Source organism: Sorex fumeus, unplaced genomic scaffold (genome assembly GCF_029834395.1).
Source record: "Sorex fumeus unplaced genomic scaffold, SorFum_2.1 ptg000033l, whole genome shotgun sequence".
Taxonomy (NCBI): domain Eukaryota; kingdom Metazoa; phylum Chordata; class Mammalia; order Eulipotyphla; family Soricidae; genus Sorex; species Sorex fumeus.
This window is the reverse complement of record NW_026606090.1, coordinates 11,589,325-11,606,590: the sequence shown is the minus strand read 5'-3', so window position 1 is coordinate 11,606,590 and position 17,266 is coordinate 11,589,325.

The following is a 17,266-nucleotide window of genomic DNA, read 5'->3' as shown; positions in this document are numbered from 1 at the left end:
CATGGTCTTTGTCCCAGAGCTGCAGCCTCTCCTTGCAGGTGGCCAAGTCACCCTCTTCCCGTCCTTTAACTCAGCCTGCAATTCTGACCTCAGTGGCCACCTGGGCTCATGACCTGGGTTTTGTTAAGACAAAACAAAATGCCTCTTGGCTGCTTTTAAATCCAAATGATGTTTTCCCAATATTCATTACCACGCCCCTCTGACCTGGCCAGCAGCAGTGAGGAGGAGACTTGATCACTTGACATCCCATTACTCATCGATTTGCTCAAGCGGGCACCAGTAAAGCCTCCATTCGTCCCTGTCACGCGTCAGTGTAGCCCAATGGCGTCTGCTCGTTCCAGGAACATGAAGAGCCTCAAACCGATCATTCAGGGTCTTGACGAAGAAGTCTGACCATCTCATAGGTGGGAGGCCATGCGATCTTTTGACGTCCCATGGAATCCAGTTGGTAATGGCTCTAGTCCAGCGGTCATCTCCAAATCTCATTATGTGTCCAGTCTTGGCAAACGAAACAGCATCCCTGATTCTTTACCATCGACAGAGATTGGAACTCCCAATTCTTTCTCTCATTTGAGTGAAGTGTGATACTCCAAGCACAGCTCTTTTGATTCCTCTTTGGGAGACCTGAATAGCGTTCTCATCCTGTTTTCATAGGGCACAGGTGTCTGAGGCATATGTTAATGCAGGAAGAACAGTGGAATCAAAGAGATGTGCCCGGAGCTGGAGTTTCTTCATTCTCTTAGTCATTTCTTCAATGCTTTTGAAGGCGTTCCAAGCTGCTCTTGTCCTCCTGCACAACTCAGGAGCCAGGTCATTCATCATGTTCACTTCTCAACCTAGGTACACATAACTGTTGCATTCAGAGATGTTCGTTTCCATTGAGAGAGAATGGAACATCAGGAATGAGACCGTTTTTCATAAACATTGTCTTCGTGAGATTCAGCTGTAGTTTGACCTTTCCACATTCACGGTCGAATTTGACTAGCATTTGTCCCACTTGGCTGATGTTTGGTGTTATTAGAATGATGTCATTAGCAAAGCAGACGTGGTATAGTGGCCGACTGTCTATCTTCACTCCCATTTCTTCCCATTCCAGTCATCGCATGATGTTTTCGAGGGTGGCACTGGCACTGAAGAGTTTTGGTGAAATGGTATCACCCTGTTGAACCCCCTCTCTTGACGTCAATGATCACTTACCTGTAGAATGGTGAGATCCTGGTAATGAATCTGCAATACAGCTCATGGAAGATCCTGATGTATTGAGTTTGAATGCCCTGTTTGGCTAGGGCTTTGATGACTGCTTCAGTCTCAACAGAATCAAAGGCCTTCTTTAAATCAATGAACATTGGACAGAGCGGCATCTTGAACTCCCGAGAAACCTCAATGAGCTTGGTTATCTTGTGTATATGGTAGATTGTGCTGAATCCTTTTCAGAAATCAGCTTGCTCGCATGGTTGTCCTTCATCTAGTATTTTGCCAATCTTATTCAGGAAGACTCAAGTGAACAGCTTGTAGATGACAGACAACAGGCAGATTGGGCGATAGTTGCCAATGTCATGGATGTCTCCCTTCTTGTACAGTAGTACTGTCCTGTTGGTTTTCCATTAAGATGGAACCTTGCATTCAGACAGGTAGCGTGTGAAGAGCCAAGCCAGTGTATTGATGAGTACTGATGGCAGATTTTTCAGGTGTTTGGGGCTGAACTTGTCTGGGCCAGGTGCTGTTTGCTACTTTACCGATGAAATGGCGTGTCGATTTCAGAAGAGAGAACCTTGGGAATGACATATCCATCCTGTGGAATTTGGTATGTGGGCAGGTAGAGGTGGCTATCAAAGAGATCTGAGTAGAAGTCATGGACAATCTTCCCCATTGCCCTTCTGGAAGGAGGTGCAGACTCTGGAAGAAAAGTAGGGAAGTAGCTGTGGGGAAATGGCCTGCCTACCCAGTGAAATAAAGAGTCCATCCCCAGACCCCAGTGCTGGCACCAATAGGAAGGACAGAAAGAGAAGCTGATGAAATAGTATCATTGAAGTGGAATCGTAAATGGTAATGAGTGCACTGACCTTATGGAAATGATGAGGACATCCAAGGAAAAAAGTGATTTATAGAGCTTCCTGAGGTAAGAAGTCAGCCAGAATCACTTGTTTTCTGGCAGAGACTGGAAGGCATGCCCAGAAGTAGAAAAGTTCTATAAAAAGTGAATGGTCAGGGAGATAGTATAGAGGTTAAGGGTTTTGCTTTGCCTGTTGTTGGTCCTGTTTGATTCTTGGCACCACATCAGATCCCCCAAGAACCACCAGGAGTGCTCCCTGAGCACAAAGCCAGGAGTAGTCTCTGAGCCTCACCAGGTGTGACCTCATATCCCCTTCCCCATAAATAAGTCAAATTTAAATTGAATCTAGAAAAGAGAAGGCACAGGTGTGCATTGGCTACAGGTTGTTGACTCATGGGGGGATTCACTAGAATCAGGTTGCTGGGGAAAAACATATCTGCTGCTACCTTCATAGGTTTGGAGACTGGAAAATAATTTAACAAACAAGTAATTTAGCAAGAGAAAAGACAAACTGTAATTAGCAGCCCATAAACTATGAAAGTTCTTCTGGTTTTTCTGTGAAGTTATGCTGTCTCTATAAAAAAAAAGGGGGGGAGACAATAACTTTAGGAGGGACAAATAGATGAAAGAAAAGGAAATCTTACAGGGTTTATGTACAGATACATCAAAAACATCTCTCAAATCCTGGTCTGGAGTGATAAGGCTGCAAGGCTGTCTCCTATCTCCCAGCTTATCGTATTTCTATTCTTAGTGGGGGTGGATGATCAGGAGAGACATCATTGTCCATTTGCTATCTCTCAGTCAGCATGCCACATGGGCACCTTCTGGGGAAGCTGCCTTTGAACCCAGCAAGCGCATGTACCTATGTGATGGGTGAGGGGCACAAGGGTGACTGTCTTTGGTTAGCCCCAAATGAGAATCAGTGACCAAAGATGTCTGGTGTCAGTTAAATCTTGGCCAATTGGGTGCTTTACTGAGTTTCCTGAATTGCTGCTGCACATCACAAGCTGTCTTCTCACTGGTCTCATTCACAGTAGGCTCGCTTCCTGCACTGTTTTTACAGATCAGGGATGGTCTGGTTTCCTGGGTAGCTACTGTGTGTGGTGAGAACTCTGTTAGGTTCAGTGGATATGTTCAAAACACAAATGAAACGGAAAGACTGTTGGTGGTTTCAACATCAGCTAAGGAACAATGCAACCTTCTGCAGCAAAGAGCAGAGAGCCCAGAGGTTCCATAGGGATAAGAACATTCCTCCTCAGCCAACAATCCAACTATAATGTAGAGATGACTTTGCAAGAAGGTTCCAGGATTATGCCCAAAATTGCAGTGAGCTGGACTCCTTCCCAGACTCGTCACACTGCCCACAACTCTCCTAATCCACTGCAGCTGCTCACCTCTTTCAGTTCAAGGGAAAGATTCAATGTTGGTCATTTGTATTTTATTACAAATTAGAATGTGCAGTGGTCTTCTCATTTATTTACATACCATTTACTACTTAGTATTTTGCCAAGTATTTTATTCATTGTATCATTATGAAACAGGAGGTCTGCCCTCATTTTTATTTATTTATTTTTTGATTAGTGAAACACCATGAGGTACAGTTATAGACTTACAAATTTTTGTGCTTGGGTTTCAGTTATACAATGATCAAGTACTCATCCCTCCACCAGCGCCCATCCTCCACCACCACGGGTCCCAGCATCCCTCCCCCCCTCCATCCCCCCCCATCCCACCCTGCCTCTGTGGCAGGGCATTCCCTTTTGTTCTCTCTCTCTCCTTTTGGGTCCTGTGGTTTGCAAGAGAGACACTGAGTGGCAATCATGTTTAAGGTATGGCTTCTTTCCAAGAATGCCTGACATCATAATGCCCAAACAATTGATTAGGCTTCTAGCTGATTCTGCTCACTCTCAGAGAACTGACATGCCCAGTAATTATTAGTCTTTCCAAAATGGTCATTTCAACTAAAAAATAAATTAGCATTATGAATTTAACTTTTAAAAACCAACATGGTGACTCAAAAATACTTTTTAAATTCCCCATAGACTTATTTAAAATTCTTGAGTTTTTTGAGGGGGCTTGTCAAGGCAACACCCAGCACTACTCCCAGTTTGGTACTCAGGGATCACTTCTGGAAGTGTTCAGGTGACTATGCATTCCCAGAGCCTGAACCCAGGCCTCTAGTGTGCAACATATTTACTCAGCCTATTGAGCTGAATCTCTGGCCCTAAACTTCTTTTTATTTAGGAAAGCTGCTGATATACTGTCACACATATATGTTGCTAACTGCTCCCTATATATTTTTAATTTTTGTGGATGAAAGAGAAATTTGGGTGACAATTGGTAGTGCTCAGGAACCACTCCTGCTCTGTGCTCAGGGGTCAGTCCCGGGGTATTTGGGGGATCATATCTAGTGTCAGCGATTGAATCAGGATTGACTGCATGAAAGGCAAGCACCTTAACCCCTGTACTCTCTCCTCGGGCCCTGCTCAATGAATTGTTATGCACGGAGTATACATAGAGGGAGAAACTGTAATGGCATAATCTTTTCTAGCTCAGCAGAGGGACTTTCCATAGATGGAACGTTTTAGGGACTCCATTTGGCTTCATCTTTCATTTATCTTTTCTGGAATAAGTGCATTTTTTAGAGTCAGAGCATTCTGTTAAGATGGAGCCATATAGGATAAAAATTAACTTTAATCTTCTTAGCAGAGCGGTGATGGAGGGAAGACTGGGTGTTAGGAAGCAGCTTGTCACCCTGTGGAGAAATATCAACGCCAATATTAGGAGGAGCACAAAAAGTGACATGGTGTTTCCTACCCAAGCATCATGGGTGCATGTCCCACTGGCATGTGGAAAGTGCTTGCAATTCTATGACAATTCTATGACATGTGGGCTTGTCAGCCAGCATCACGCTAAAGCCCCCTGTCCTTGCACTTCTTGCAAGAGCCATTCTAATTGTGTTTTCTGTGCCAAAATCTTGTGCCCAAATTCTATTTCTAGGTAGATTGGAAAAGAAAGTATAATCAAAGGTCCAAAACAAACCAAAAAAGTGTAGAACTCGGCCATCTTGACAGCATTTAGCCGAAGAGAAGGACTACATGGAGGGCGGGATCCACAGATCCCGAAGGAAAAAAAAAAGAAAAACAGGTTCCAAAAAGAGCCGAGATCATCGGGAAGTCCCAGATGGGGTAGGTACCGCATCCGCCTCCCCCAGATGGAACCCCGGTGACCAGAAACCTCTACAAGCACAGCTCGAGTATGCGGGAACTAGGACTTTTCCTCAAAAATGCCGGGACTACACCTCCCAGGTAACCTCAGATTCCAGAAGTCACGCCCACAGCCCGCCCCCCAGCGCCATCTTGACAGCATTTAGCCGAAGAGAAGGACTACATGGAGGGCGGGATCCACAGATCCCGAAGGAAAAAAAAAAACCATCTCTCTATATACAAAGTGATCCATGGGAAGTAAACCACCTAACGTTTCTCTCTGAAAATCATAGTTAAGCTTTGAGCACGGCCACAGCCACAGAAACACAAGTACTTAATGCATAACCCAGCAGCTTGGAGCAGAAAAGTGAACGGGTTACGTGTTAACCCAGGCCATCAAGTCTGCCAGAGGGGAAACGGAGTTGGTCCCTTCTGCCCTCCTCCCTCTGGAAAGAAAGGTGGAGGCCACATGGGAGCCTTGTGGACAGCAGGTATGAGCCGGGGTGTGGGGGCGACTAAAACCTCATGGGAAGAGGGGCGTTCCGGTCCGTCCTTCACGCCCTACCGAGGCCACCAGTTGCCCCCCACGAGCGGCTCTCCAGCACGGCCACAGCCCCAGAAGCACAAGGACTTAATGCAGAACCCAACAGCTTAGAGCAGAAAAGTGAACGGACTATGCATTAATCCAGGCCATCAAATCTGCTGGAGGGGAAAGGGTGTTGCCCCATTCGCCCTCTCCTTTCTGGAAAGAAACATGGCGGCCACTTGGGAGCCTTGTGGACAGCAGGCATGAGCCGAGGGAGCGGGGGCGACTAAAACCTCATGGGAAGGGGGGCGTTCCGGTCCGTCCTTCACGCCCTACCGAGGCCACCAGTTGCCCCCCACGAGTGGCTCTCCAGCACGGCCACAGCCCCAGAAGCACAAGGACTTAATGCAGAACCCAGCAGCTTGAAGCAGAAAAGTGAAAGGACTATGCATTAATCCAGGCCATCATGTCTGCCCGGAGGGGAAAGGGTGTTGGTCCCTTCCGCCCTCCTCCCTCTGGAAAGAAAGGTGGCGGCCACATGGGAGTCTTGTGGACAGCAGGTATGAGCCGGGGGTGTGGGGGCGACTAAAACCTCATGGGAAGGGGGGCGTTCCAGTCCGTCCTTCACGCCCTACCGAGGCCACCAGTTGCCCCCCACGAGTGGCTCTCCAGCACGGCCACAGCCCCAGAAACACAAGGATTTAATGCAGAACCCAACAGCTTGGAGCAGAAAAGTGAACGGACTATGCGTTAATCCAGGCCATCATGTCTGACCGGAGAGGAAAGGGTGTTGCCCCATTCGCCCTCTCCTCTCTGGAAAGAAAGATGGCGGCCACATGGGAGCCTTGTGGACAGTAGGCATGAGCCGAGGGAGCGGGGGCGACTAAAACCTCATGGGGAGGGGGGCGTTCTGGTCCGTCCTTCACGCCCTACCGAGGCCACCATTTGCCCCCCACGAGTGGCTCTACAGCACGGCCACAGCCCCAGAAGCACAAGGACTTAATGCAGAACCCAGCAGCTTGGAGCAAAAAAGTGAAAGGACTATGCGTTAATCCAGGCCATCAAGTCTGCCAGAGGGGAAAGGGTGTTGCCCCATTTACCCTCTCTTCTCTGGAAAGAAGGATGGCGGCCACATGGGAGCCTTGTGGACAGCAGGTATGAGCCGGGGGTGTGGGGGCGACTAAAACCTCATGGGAAGGGGGGCGTTCCGGTCCGTCCTTCACGCCCTACCGAGGCCACCAGTTGCCCCCCACGAGTGGCTCTCCAGCACGGCCACAGCCCCAGAAACACAAGGATTTAATGCAGAACCCAACAGCTTGGAGCAGAAAAGTGAACGGACTATGCGTTAATCCAGGCCATCATGTCTGTCTGGAGGGGAAAGGGTGTTGCCCCATTCGCCCTCTCTTCTCTGGAAAGAAGGATGGCAGCCTCATTGGGAGCCTTGTGGACAGCAGGTATGAGCCGGGGGTGTGGGGGCGACTAAAACCTCATGGGAAGGGGGGTGTTCCGGTCCGTCCTTCACGCCCTACCGAGGTCACCAGTTGCCCCCCGCAAGCGGCTCTCCAGCACGGCCACAGCCCCAGAAGCACAGGGACTTAATGCAGAACCTGGCAGCTTGGAGCAGAAAAGTGAAAGGACTATGCGTTAATCCAGGCCATCATGTCTGTCTGGAGGGGAAAGGGTGTTGCCCCATTCGCCCTCTCCTCTCTGGAAAGAAAGATGGCGGCCACATGGGAGCCTTGTGGACAGCAGGCATGAGCCGAGGGAGCGGGGGCGACTAAAACCTCATGGGAAGGGGGGCGTTCCGGTCCGTCCTTCAGGCCCTACCGAGGCCACCATTTGCCCCCCACGAGTGGCTCTCCAGCACGGCCACAGCCCCAGAAGCACAAGGACTTAATGCAGAACCCAGCAGCTTGGAGCAGAAAAGTGAACGGACTATGCGTTAATCCAGGCCATCAAGTCTGCCAGAGGGGAAAGGGTGTTGCCCCATTCACCCTCTCTTCTCTGGAAAGAAGGATGGCGGCCGCATGGGAGCCTTGTGGACAGCAGGTATGAGCCGGGGGTGTGGGGGCGACTAAAACCTCATGGGAAGGGGGGCGTTCCGGTCCGTCCTTCACGCCCTACCGAGGTCACCAGTTGCCCCCCACGAACGGCTCTCCAGCACGGCCACAGCCCCAGAAGCACAAGGACTTAATGCAGAACCCAGCAGCTTGAAGCAGAAAAGTGAAAGGACTATGCGTTAATCCAGGCCATCATGTCTGCCCGGAGGGGAAATGGTGTTGGTCCCTTCCGCCCTCCTCCCTCTGGAAAGAAAGGTGGCGGCCACATAGGAGCCTTGTGGACAGCAGGTATGAGCCGGGGGTGTGGGGGCGACTAAAACCTCATGGGAAGGGGGGCGTTCCGGTCCGTCCTTCACGCCCTACCGAGGCCACCAGTTGCCCCCCACGAGTGGCTCTCCAGCACGGCCACAGCCCCAGAAACACAAGGATTTAATGCAGAACCCAACAGCTTGGAGCAGAAAAGTGAACGGACTATGCGTTAATCCAGGCCATCATGTCTGTCTGGAGGGGAAAGGGTGTTGCCCCATTCGCCCTCTCCTCTCTGGAAAGAAAGATGGCGGCCACATGGGAGCCTTGTGGACAGCAGGCATGAGCCGGGGGAGCGGGGGTGACTAAAACCTCATGGGAAGGGGGGCGTTCCGGTCCGTCCTTCACACCCTACCGAGGCCACCATTTGCCCCCCACGAGCGGCTCTCCAGCACGGCCACAGCCCCAGAAGCACAAGGACTTAATGCAGAACCCAGCAGCTTGGAGCAGAAAAGTGAACGGACTATGCATTAATCCAGGCCATCAAGTCTGCCAGAGGGGAAAGGGTGTTGCCCCATTCGCCCTCTCTTCTCTGGAAAGAAGGATGGCGGCCTCATGGGAGCCTTGTGGACAGCAGGTATGAGCCGGGGGTTTGGGGGCGACTAAAACCTCATGGGAAGGGGGGCGTTCCGGTCCGTCCTTCACGCCCTACTGAGGTCACAAGTTGCCCCCCACGAACGGCTCTCGAGCACGGCCACAGCCCCAGAAGCACAAGGACTTAATGCAGAACCCAGCAGCTTGGAGCAGAAAAGTGAAAGGACTATGCGTTAATCCAGGCCATCATGTCTGCCCGGAGGGGAACGGGTGTTGGTCCCTTCCACCCTCCTCCCTCTGGAAAGAAAGGTGGCGGCCACATGGGAGCCTTGTGGACAGCAGGTATGAGCTGGGGGTGTGGGGGCGACTAAAACCTCATGGGAAGGGGGGCGTTCCGGTCCGTCCTTCACGCCCTACCGAGGTCACTAGTTGCCCCCCGCAAGCGGCTCTCCAGCACGGCCACAGCCCCAGAAGCACAGGGACTTAATGCAGAACCCGGCAGCTTGGAGCAGAAAAGTGAAAGGACTATGCGTTAATCCAGGCCATCATGTCTGTCCGGAGGGGAAAGGGTGTTGCCCCAGTCGCCTTCTCCTCTCTGGAAAGAAAGATGGCGGCCGCATGGGAGCCTTGTGGACAGCAGGTATGAGCCGGGGGAGTGGGGGCGACTAAAACCTCATGGGAAGGGGGCATTTCGGTCCGCCCTTCACGCCCTACCGAGGCCACCAGTTGCCCCCCACTAGCGGCTCTCCAGCACGGCCACGACTCCAGAGCACAGAAACCAATTTCTTAACTATCTGACTTTCAGTATAAATACTTCCAGGGTCAATAAGTAAGATAGCAGAAATCCAAAACCAACATTTAATTCTTGAACCCAGCTGTAGAAAGCAAATCACGTCACAATGCTTTTTCAGCATGTCTGATTGGGGGGGGGGGGTAAACTCTAAATAATAGTGGTGAATCTTTTATTGAAACAATGAATCTAATCAAAGCAGATAGAGTGTTAACTAGAATTCATCTGCCCCACAGGGACTGGGAGGGGTGGGGGTGGGGTTTTATTGGGGTTCTTCATGGTAAAAAAAAAAGTATTGGTAAAGGGAAATGTGTTTGATATTTGCATGACTGAGACCTAAACCTGAAAGCTTTGTAACCTTTCCCAAGGTGATTCAATAAATAAAAAAAAATAAAAATAAAAATAAAAGTGTAGAACTCTCCCCCCAAGACACAAATTGTCCTTAATTAATTATATATTCTCTCTCTCAGGTGAAAATAATTTTAGTCCTTGTTCTTTCCATCAGAGCGAAAACTTGTCATGGTAGGATAAGTTCAAGATCAAGGAATTCACTTGATGACTTGACATCCCATTACTCATCGATTTGCTCGAGCGGGCACCAGTAACATCTCCTTTCGTGCCTGTCATGTGCTAGTGTAGCCCAATGGCATCTGCTCGTTCTAGGAACACGAAGAACCACAAACGGATCGTTCAGGGTCTTGACGAAGAAGTCAGACCATCTCTTAGGTGGGCGGCCAAGTGATCTTTTGACGTCCCATGGAATCCAATTGGTAATGGCTCTAGTCCAGCAGTCGTCTTCAAATCTCATTATGTGTCTAGCCTATCTGATTTTCAACACCTTGGCAAACGAGACAGCATCCCTGATTCTTGACTGTTGACAGAGGTCGGAACTCCGGATTCTTTCTCTCATTTGAGTGAAGTGTGATACTCCAAGAATAGCTCTTTCGATTCCACTTTGGGAGACCCGAATAGCATTCTCATCCTGCTTTCTTAGGGCCCAGGTCTCTGAGCCATATGTTAATGCAGTGGGAAAGAAGAGATGTCCCCAGAGCTGGAGGTTCTTTGTCCTCTTAGCAATTTCTTCGATGCTCTTGAAGGCGTTCCAAGCCATTCTCTTTCTCCTGCGCAACTCAGGTGCCAGGTCATTCGTCATGTTGACTTCTCCACCTAGGTACACATAACTGTTGCATTCAGAAGTTCATTTTGTTGAGAGTGAATGGAACGTCAGGAACAAGACCATTTCTCATAAGCATTGTCTTCTTGAGATTCAGCTGACCTTTTCACACTCATGGTCGAAGTCAGCCAGCATTTGTGCTGCTCGGCTGATGTTTGGTGTTATTAGAACGATGTCATAAGTGAAGTGGAGGTGGTGTAGTTGTCGACCATTTATCTTCACTCCCATTCCTTCCCATTTCAGTCATTACATGACGTTCCCTAGGGTGGCCCTGAAGAGTTCCAGTGAAATGGTATCACCCTGCAAAATCCCTCTCTTGACATTAATGATCACCTCCTTGTAGAATCGTGAGATCCTGGTAGTGAATCCACAAAACAGCTCATGGAGGATCCTGATGTATTGAGTTTGAACACCCTGTTTGGCTAAGGCTTTGATGACCCCTTCAGTTTTAACAGAATCAAAGGCCTTATTTAAATCAATGAACACTAGATAGAGTGGCATTTTGAACTCTCAAGAAACTTCAGTGAGCTTGTTTATCATGTGGATATGGTTGATCATGCTGAATCCTTTCTGGAACCCGGCTTGCTCACCTGGTTGTCCTTCATCTCGTGTTTTGCCAGTCCTATTCAGGATGACTCGAGTGAACAGCTTGTAGACAACAGACAACAGGCAGATCAGACGATAATTGCCAATGTCGTGGCTGTCTCCCTTCTTGTACAGTTGTACAGTCCTGCTGGTTTTCCATTGAGATGGAAACTTGAATTCAGACAGGTAGTCGTGAAGAGTCAAACCAGTGTATTGATTAGTACTGATGGCAGGTTCTTCAGGTGTTCAGGTCTGACCTTGTCTGGGTCAGGTGCTGTTTGCTTCTTTACCGACAAAATGGCATGTCGGATTTCAGAAGGGAGAACTTTGGGAACGACATATCCATCCTGCGGAATTTGGTATGTGGGCAGATGGACATGGCTATCGAAGAGTTCCGAGTAGAAATCATGAATAATTTTCTCCATTGCCCTTCTGGGAGATGTGATAGATCCATCAGGACGTCAGAGGGTAGTCATCTTGGTCTTGTAGTTGGCGAAGGACAGGCGGGCATTGCAAATGCTTTTCTCTCGCATCTGCCAGCACTGCTACTCTTCTCTCTTTGAGGTTTTCCTTTATCGCTTTTCTGCATGACTTTGTGACTTTGTGAGCTCAGATGTTCGCTTGTGGTTGACTGAGGCTTGCACCAAGCCACGTAGGTGAATGAGCTCGAGGATTTTCGAAGACAGGCATCTTTTTGTGGCTATCTCTCTCTCTCACCATTCCTTGCATAATCATTGAGGTGCTGAACCAGTCAATGTTGTCAATGATGGCATCTTCCCATGTTACCACAATAGTGCCAAAGAGCTCCCAGTTGGTGGTTGTTCTGAGAGTTCTCTTCTTAAACTTTGCAGCCCTTTCTACCCGGTCTGTGAAGTAGAATTTTGCACAAAGGAGATAGTTGTCTGATCCCATTTGGAATTTTGGGACAACAGCCACATTGGTCAGGCAAGACCGTTGATTGAATATGATGTGTTCAATTTCTTTGTGGAACTGTTCACAAGGAGACTCCCAAGGAGTTACTCAAGTCCAAATGCTGAGCTACCAGGATATATTATATATTTTAATTTAGAGATAGAAATATAGTCTATTCACAGTCAAAAATTATGTAACTTCCTCAGGCCAGAAAGATGGCCAATGGAATAAGCTACATTTTACATGTGGGAGGTCCATCTTCTATTCTTAGTGCACAGGGTCCCAGGAGCACCACCAGGAGTGACCCCTAAGCACAGAATTGTGAGTAGCCATCAATGGCTGTGGCCCCCAAAGTCAAAACAAATACAACAATATTAAACATCCACCCCTCTTGAGTCGGATTATTCCAAATGTGATTCTTACAACATGCATCACTCTTTGTAGTTAATCAGAAGCACCTTACGGTATATCTCATATTTATTTTTTCCCTTCCAAGTTGCAAATTGAGTGAGAGGAGAGCAACAAAACTCGGGCTGACCTTTAGAACATGTTCCTTGAGGAGACAGTAGCCCTTTATTTATATACCTCACCTCCACATATATCCACCAAACCAGGAGAGAGTTAGCCCTATAGCTAAAAGGTGCTACTTTGAGCCCTGGTTTTAGAGTCTAGGTTGGATATTTCTATTGAAATCATGAGCGATTTTGAGGAGCAAAGGCAAAGAAAACATTCCTACATGTGGATATTATAACAGAGCACACAGGAGTGTGTTGGGAGGGCGGTGTCTGTATTTGTGTGTGTGTGTGTGTGTGTGTGTGTGTGTGTGTGTGTGTGTGTGTAAGGTGGAAGGGGGAATCCCTCACTCAGATGGAATATGTTCCAAAATGTAAAAGTATGACATAGACAATTGCCTATACAGTCCCCCAGACACAAAATTCACCCTGGCTCCTTGACTAGGTCTCACAAATTCTCAAATAATGTCTCTGTATTTTTCTGCCCACCAAAGACACAGAAACCAAAAAACCATCAGAGGGAAAGTAAGAAAAGTCTCGGCTTCCTCTCTGAGTGTTCAATATTCAATGTCAAGACTTGGCACTCAAAAACTAAGATGACCTATACAAAAAGAAAGACAAAGCAAACAAAAGCAGCCCAGTGGATTCTTTGTTCCTTTTTATTCTTTATTCAAAATGAAAATTTCCACCTTGTAAATCAAAACAAACAAAATCCTCAGAAAATATCTAAATCACTCCTCCGTTTGCTTCTAGCCCTGGGCCTCGTTCCTCCCCCTGCACACTGCTGCCTTGCTAAACTTCTATTATGGGAGTGAGAAAATCCCTCCTGACAAATCAATCATTCTGAACTGGGACTTCCCCAGGGTAACATCCAGATGATCAGTCAGGCAGAACTGTTAACATCCATTTTTTCATCATTGTGAAGTCCTTCTTTGCAGAAAGTTTCAATCTCTTGCCTTATGGGGACAAGTTATGCAAATAGCAGTTAGGCTGTGTGAAGCCCTCAGAGTCTGTCATTGAACCCCAGAAAAATGCCCCTCACAAAGAGATGTCCATCTTCACACATGACCCTCAGGACAACAAAGTGTTGCTCTATCCAGAGTCAGTTTAGTTTATTTTTTGTTTTTGCACATTGTTGTCCAAGTTTGTCATTTATTCAAGAAACTTTTCATTTTCATTGTATGTTCATGAATTAATTGTCCATTTAAGTGTGTTTATTTCTGGGTTCTCCATTCTATTACATTAGTTTGTGGGTCTGTTTTTGTTCCAATATCATATTGTTTAGATTATTATCAATTTATAGTATAAATTCAGGTTATTGTCTCTACTCATATCAGTAGGGTCCCTGAAGACTTTGCAAATGATGGATTTACCTAAGGCTAGAGGGTGAATTTATAGCCAATGGTGACCATAACACCTCCATTTCCTCAAAACATTAATAAGGTAGAGGACTGCACAAAGTTCTGAAGAGATAACAATAAGTAAGACAAAATCAATGCACAGAAGGAGAGAGAGAAAAGGCAAAGCACAAGAATGGCAAAATAACAAGGACAATCTCAAGTTAGCTAGGTGAATAGTGGTATTTACACATTGTGAAATAGTAAGCAGATATTAAAACAGTTCTGAGGAGAGCTATACTGCTGATGTGGAAAGGTTTTCACATTGCCACGCCGGACAAATAAAGGAACATCTGTTTTTCTCATATATAAAATGAAGGTTTTGGATTTTATCAGAGTTTTCTCAGTTTTGAAAAATTGATGGTAAAATATACATAAAATGAAATGGACCATTTCAATCATTTCTAAATGCACAGTCTGATGGTCATGTCTTCATATTGTTCTGCTACCATTACTGCCATCCATCTCCAGAACTTTTCTATCTCCTAAAACTAAAATGTTGTTTCAGGCCATTAAACAGTAGCTTCTCCTTTCCCTTTCCTCACAGTGCCTGGCAGCTATGACTCTACTTCCTGGCTCAGTGATTTGGAGCTTTTCTAAGAATCTTACTAATGTGGGAGCATATAGATTTTCTCCTTTTGTGACTGGTTTATTTCACTTAGCATGATATCTCTAAGGTTCATCCATGTTGTAGCATGTGTTGAACGTTGTTTCTTTTTAAAAATGAATAATAGTCCATTGTATGCAAACACCATGTTTTGTTTATGCTTTCATCTGCTTCCCAGTATATTGGGTTGCTTTGGTCCCTTCTCTAGAGTGAATGGTGCAGCTCTGCGTGTGGCCTGCTGTTCTCTGTTCAAGGACCTGCCTTCAGTTCTTCAAGGTATAGAACCAGAAATGGAATTGTTGCATTTTAAATTAATGTTTTAATTTTTTCTTGGGATAATATGGTTTTCAAATATTTCCATATTAGGAGGGCCAGTGGTTTTCAGGAAGTACTGTGCTATCTGTGGTTGGGATTGCTCCAAGGTGTTCAGAGGACCAGGTGGTACTGGCAACCAAACCTAGTGCATAGCATGCAAGGCAAGTGCCTCAGGCCTCTGCATTATTGCTTTATACTCTATTCGCAGTGCTACTTGAGCATCATCAGGGTATCCATATTGTTTTTCAGGATTGGCTCATTTTTCATTCCCACCAAAAGTGCACAAGGTTTTCAATTTCTCTTTCCAGCACATATTTTCTGTTTTTGTTTATAAGTAGAGAACCTTTTTTTTTTTTTGCATCACACCCACCAATTCTCAGGAGTTCTTCCTGGCTCTGCACTCAGGAATTACTCCTAGCGGTGCTTGGGGGACCCTATGGGATGCTGGGGATCAAACTTGGGTCAGCTGCGTGCAAGGCAAACACCCTCCCCACTGTACTATAACTCCGGCCCTGTTTATAAGTAACAGCCATTCTGAAGACTATAAATGATAGCTCATTATGTTTTTCATTTCCATTTTAATAATAATTTAGTGGTGTCAAACATCTTTTCATGTTTAATTTGGTTTTGGCTTTGGCTTGGGGCCAGACCTGACTGTATTCAGGAATTACTCCTATGGGGCTCAGGGGATCAATCGTATGGAATGCCAAGGATTGAATTCAGGTCAGTGCATGCCAGGGAAACACCTTACCTGCTCGCTCTCACTCTCTCTGTCTCTCTCTCTGTCTCTGTCTCTCTCTCTCTCCTTTTCATTTTCTGTTTTTGGGGCCATACCAGGAAATCCTAGGGGCCACTCCAGATTTTATGCCTGTGAATCACTCCAAACAATACTTAGGCACCATGCAGTGACCAGGGTTTCATGTGTTTTTTGGGTATTTTTGTGTTTTCTTTACAGTAACATCTATACAAGCCCCTTTCCCAGATTTTAATTGGGTTGTCTGGTGTGTTGGTGTTGAAGTTCAAGCTTATTAAAAGCCATGGGCACTCATACTTGTTACAAAACCACATATCTACACTGGATGCAAACAGTGGGATAAGGCAGCACTGCTCAGATTGAATTGGATTCATGTGGAGGGCTTAGAGCTTTTGCCCAGATCTTTCAGAGGATTCTCGTGGGGGTTCTTTCCTCTCTCTCCCTCTGTCAACTCCTGCCTGCATGCATGGCCTCTGAAATCCTCAGGGTTACCAAACTGGGCAGATTTGAAAATGGCTAGATAACATCTAGATGATCTCCCAGGCAACAGGCAATATCTATGTTAAAAAATATTCAAGTTTGGGCCAGGAAAATGACCCAAAGTGAAGAAGTGCATGATTAGTGTGTGGGAGCCCAATCTTCAAATAGGCCCCAAACAGAATTAAAGTGGCATTTGTAGAAAAAATAAATAAAAAGAACTTTCATTAATCCTTATTTAGAAGGTTTGCTGTGATATTTATTTCCTTCTTAGGGCATCCTTTGACTTTGAGCATAAAAGTCATATTTATGCTATAATCTGCTGAGATATTCTGTAGATTTTATGCATTTATTACCAGATGTGTATTGTGAATATGAATGTCTAGAATATTCTCTGGCATATAATTTATGGATAAACCTATCTGCAAATAATTTTTTTTGCTTTTTTGGGATCATACCCGGTGATGCACAGGGGTTACTCCTGGCTCTTCACTCAGGAATTACTCCTGGCAGTGCTCAGGGGACCATATGGGATGCTGGGGATCGAACCCATGCAAGTCAAACATCCTATCTGCTGTACTATCGCTCCAGTCCTCTGGAAAGAATTTTAATAATATCTTTTATTTGAAAAAATATTTGTAGTATTCTAATTGCACAATTATCTTGGATTTCTGGGAACAGAGAGAGAGAACAGGAGTTTAGACATTTGTTTTGCATGCAGTTAACTCTGTTATGATATTTGGAACATCCAGAGGTGATCCCTGTGCACAGAGCCAGGAGTAAGCCCTGAGCACAGCCAGGTGTGGCCCAAACATCCCCCTCTACCAACAAATGTTCTTGAATTTCTTTTCCCCTCTCTATACCCACACATACCCTCCTCCTCATCCCGTCCCTCCCCCTGATTATTCCTTGCAATATTTCCATTGAGACTGAAGGCTGGTCTTATGATTTGCTTTGATTAAGAGAATGAGAGGTGGATAGGATATTGGGTTGCTTTGAGACTCATTTATGTCCTCATACACAGAAATCTTTTCTGCCACAAAAAAAGCCTAGTCTCA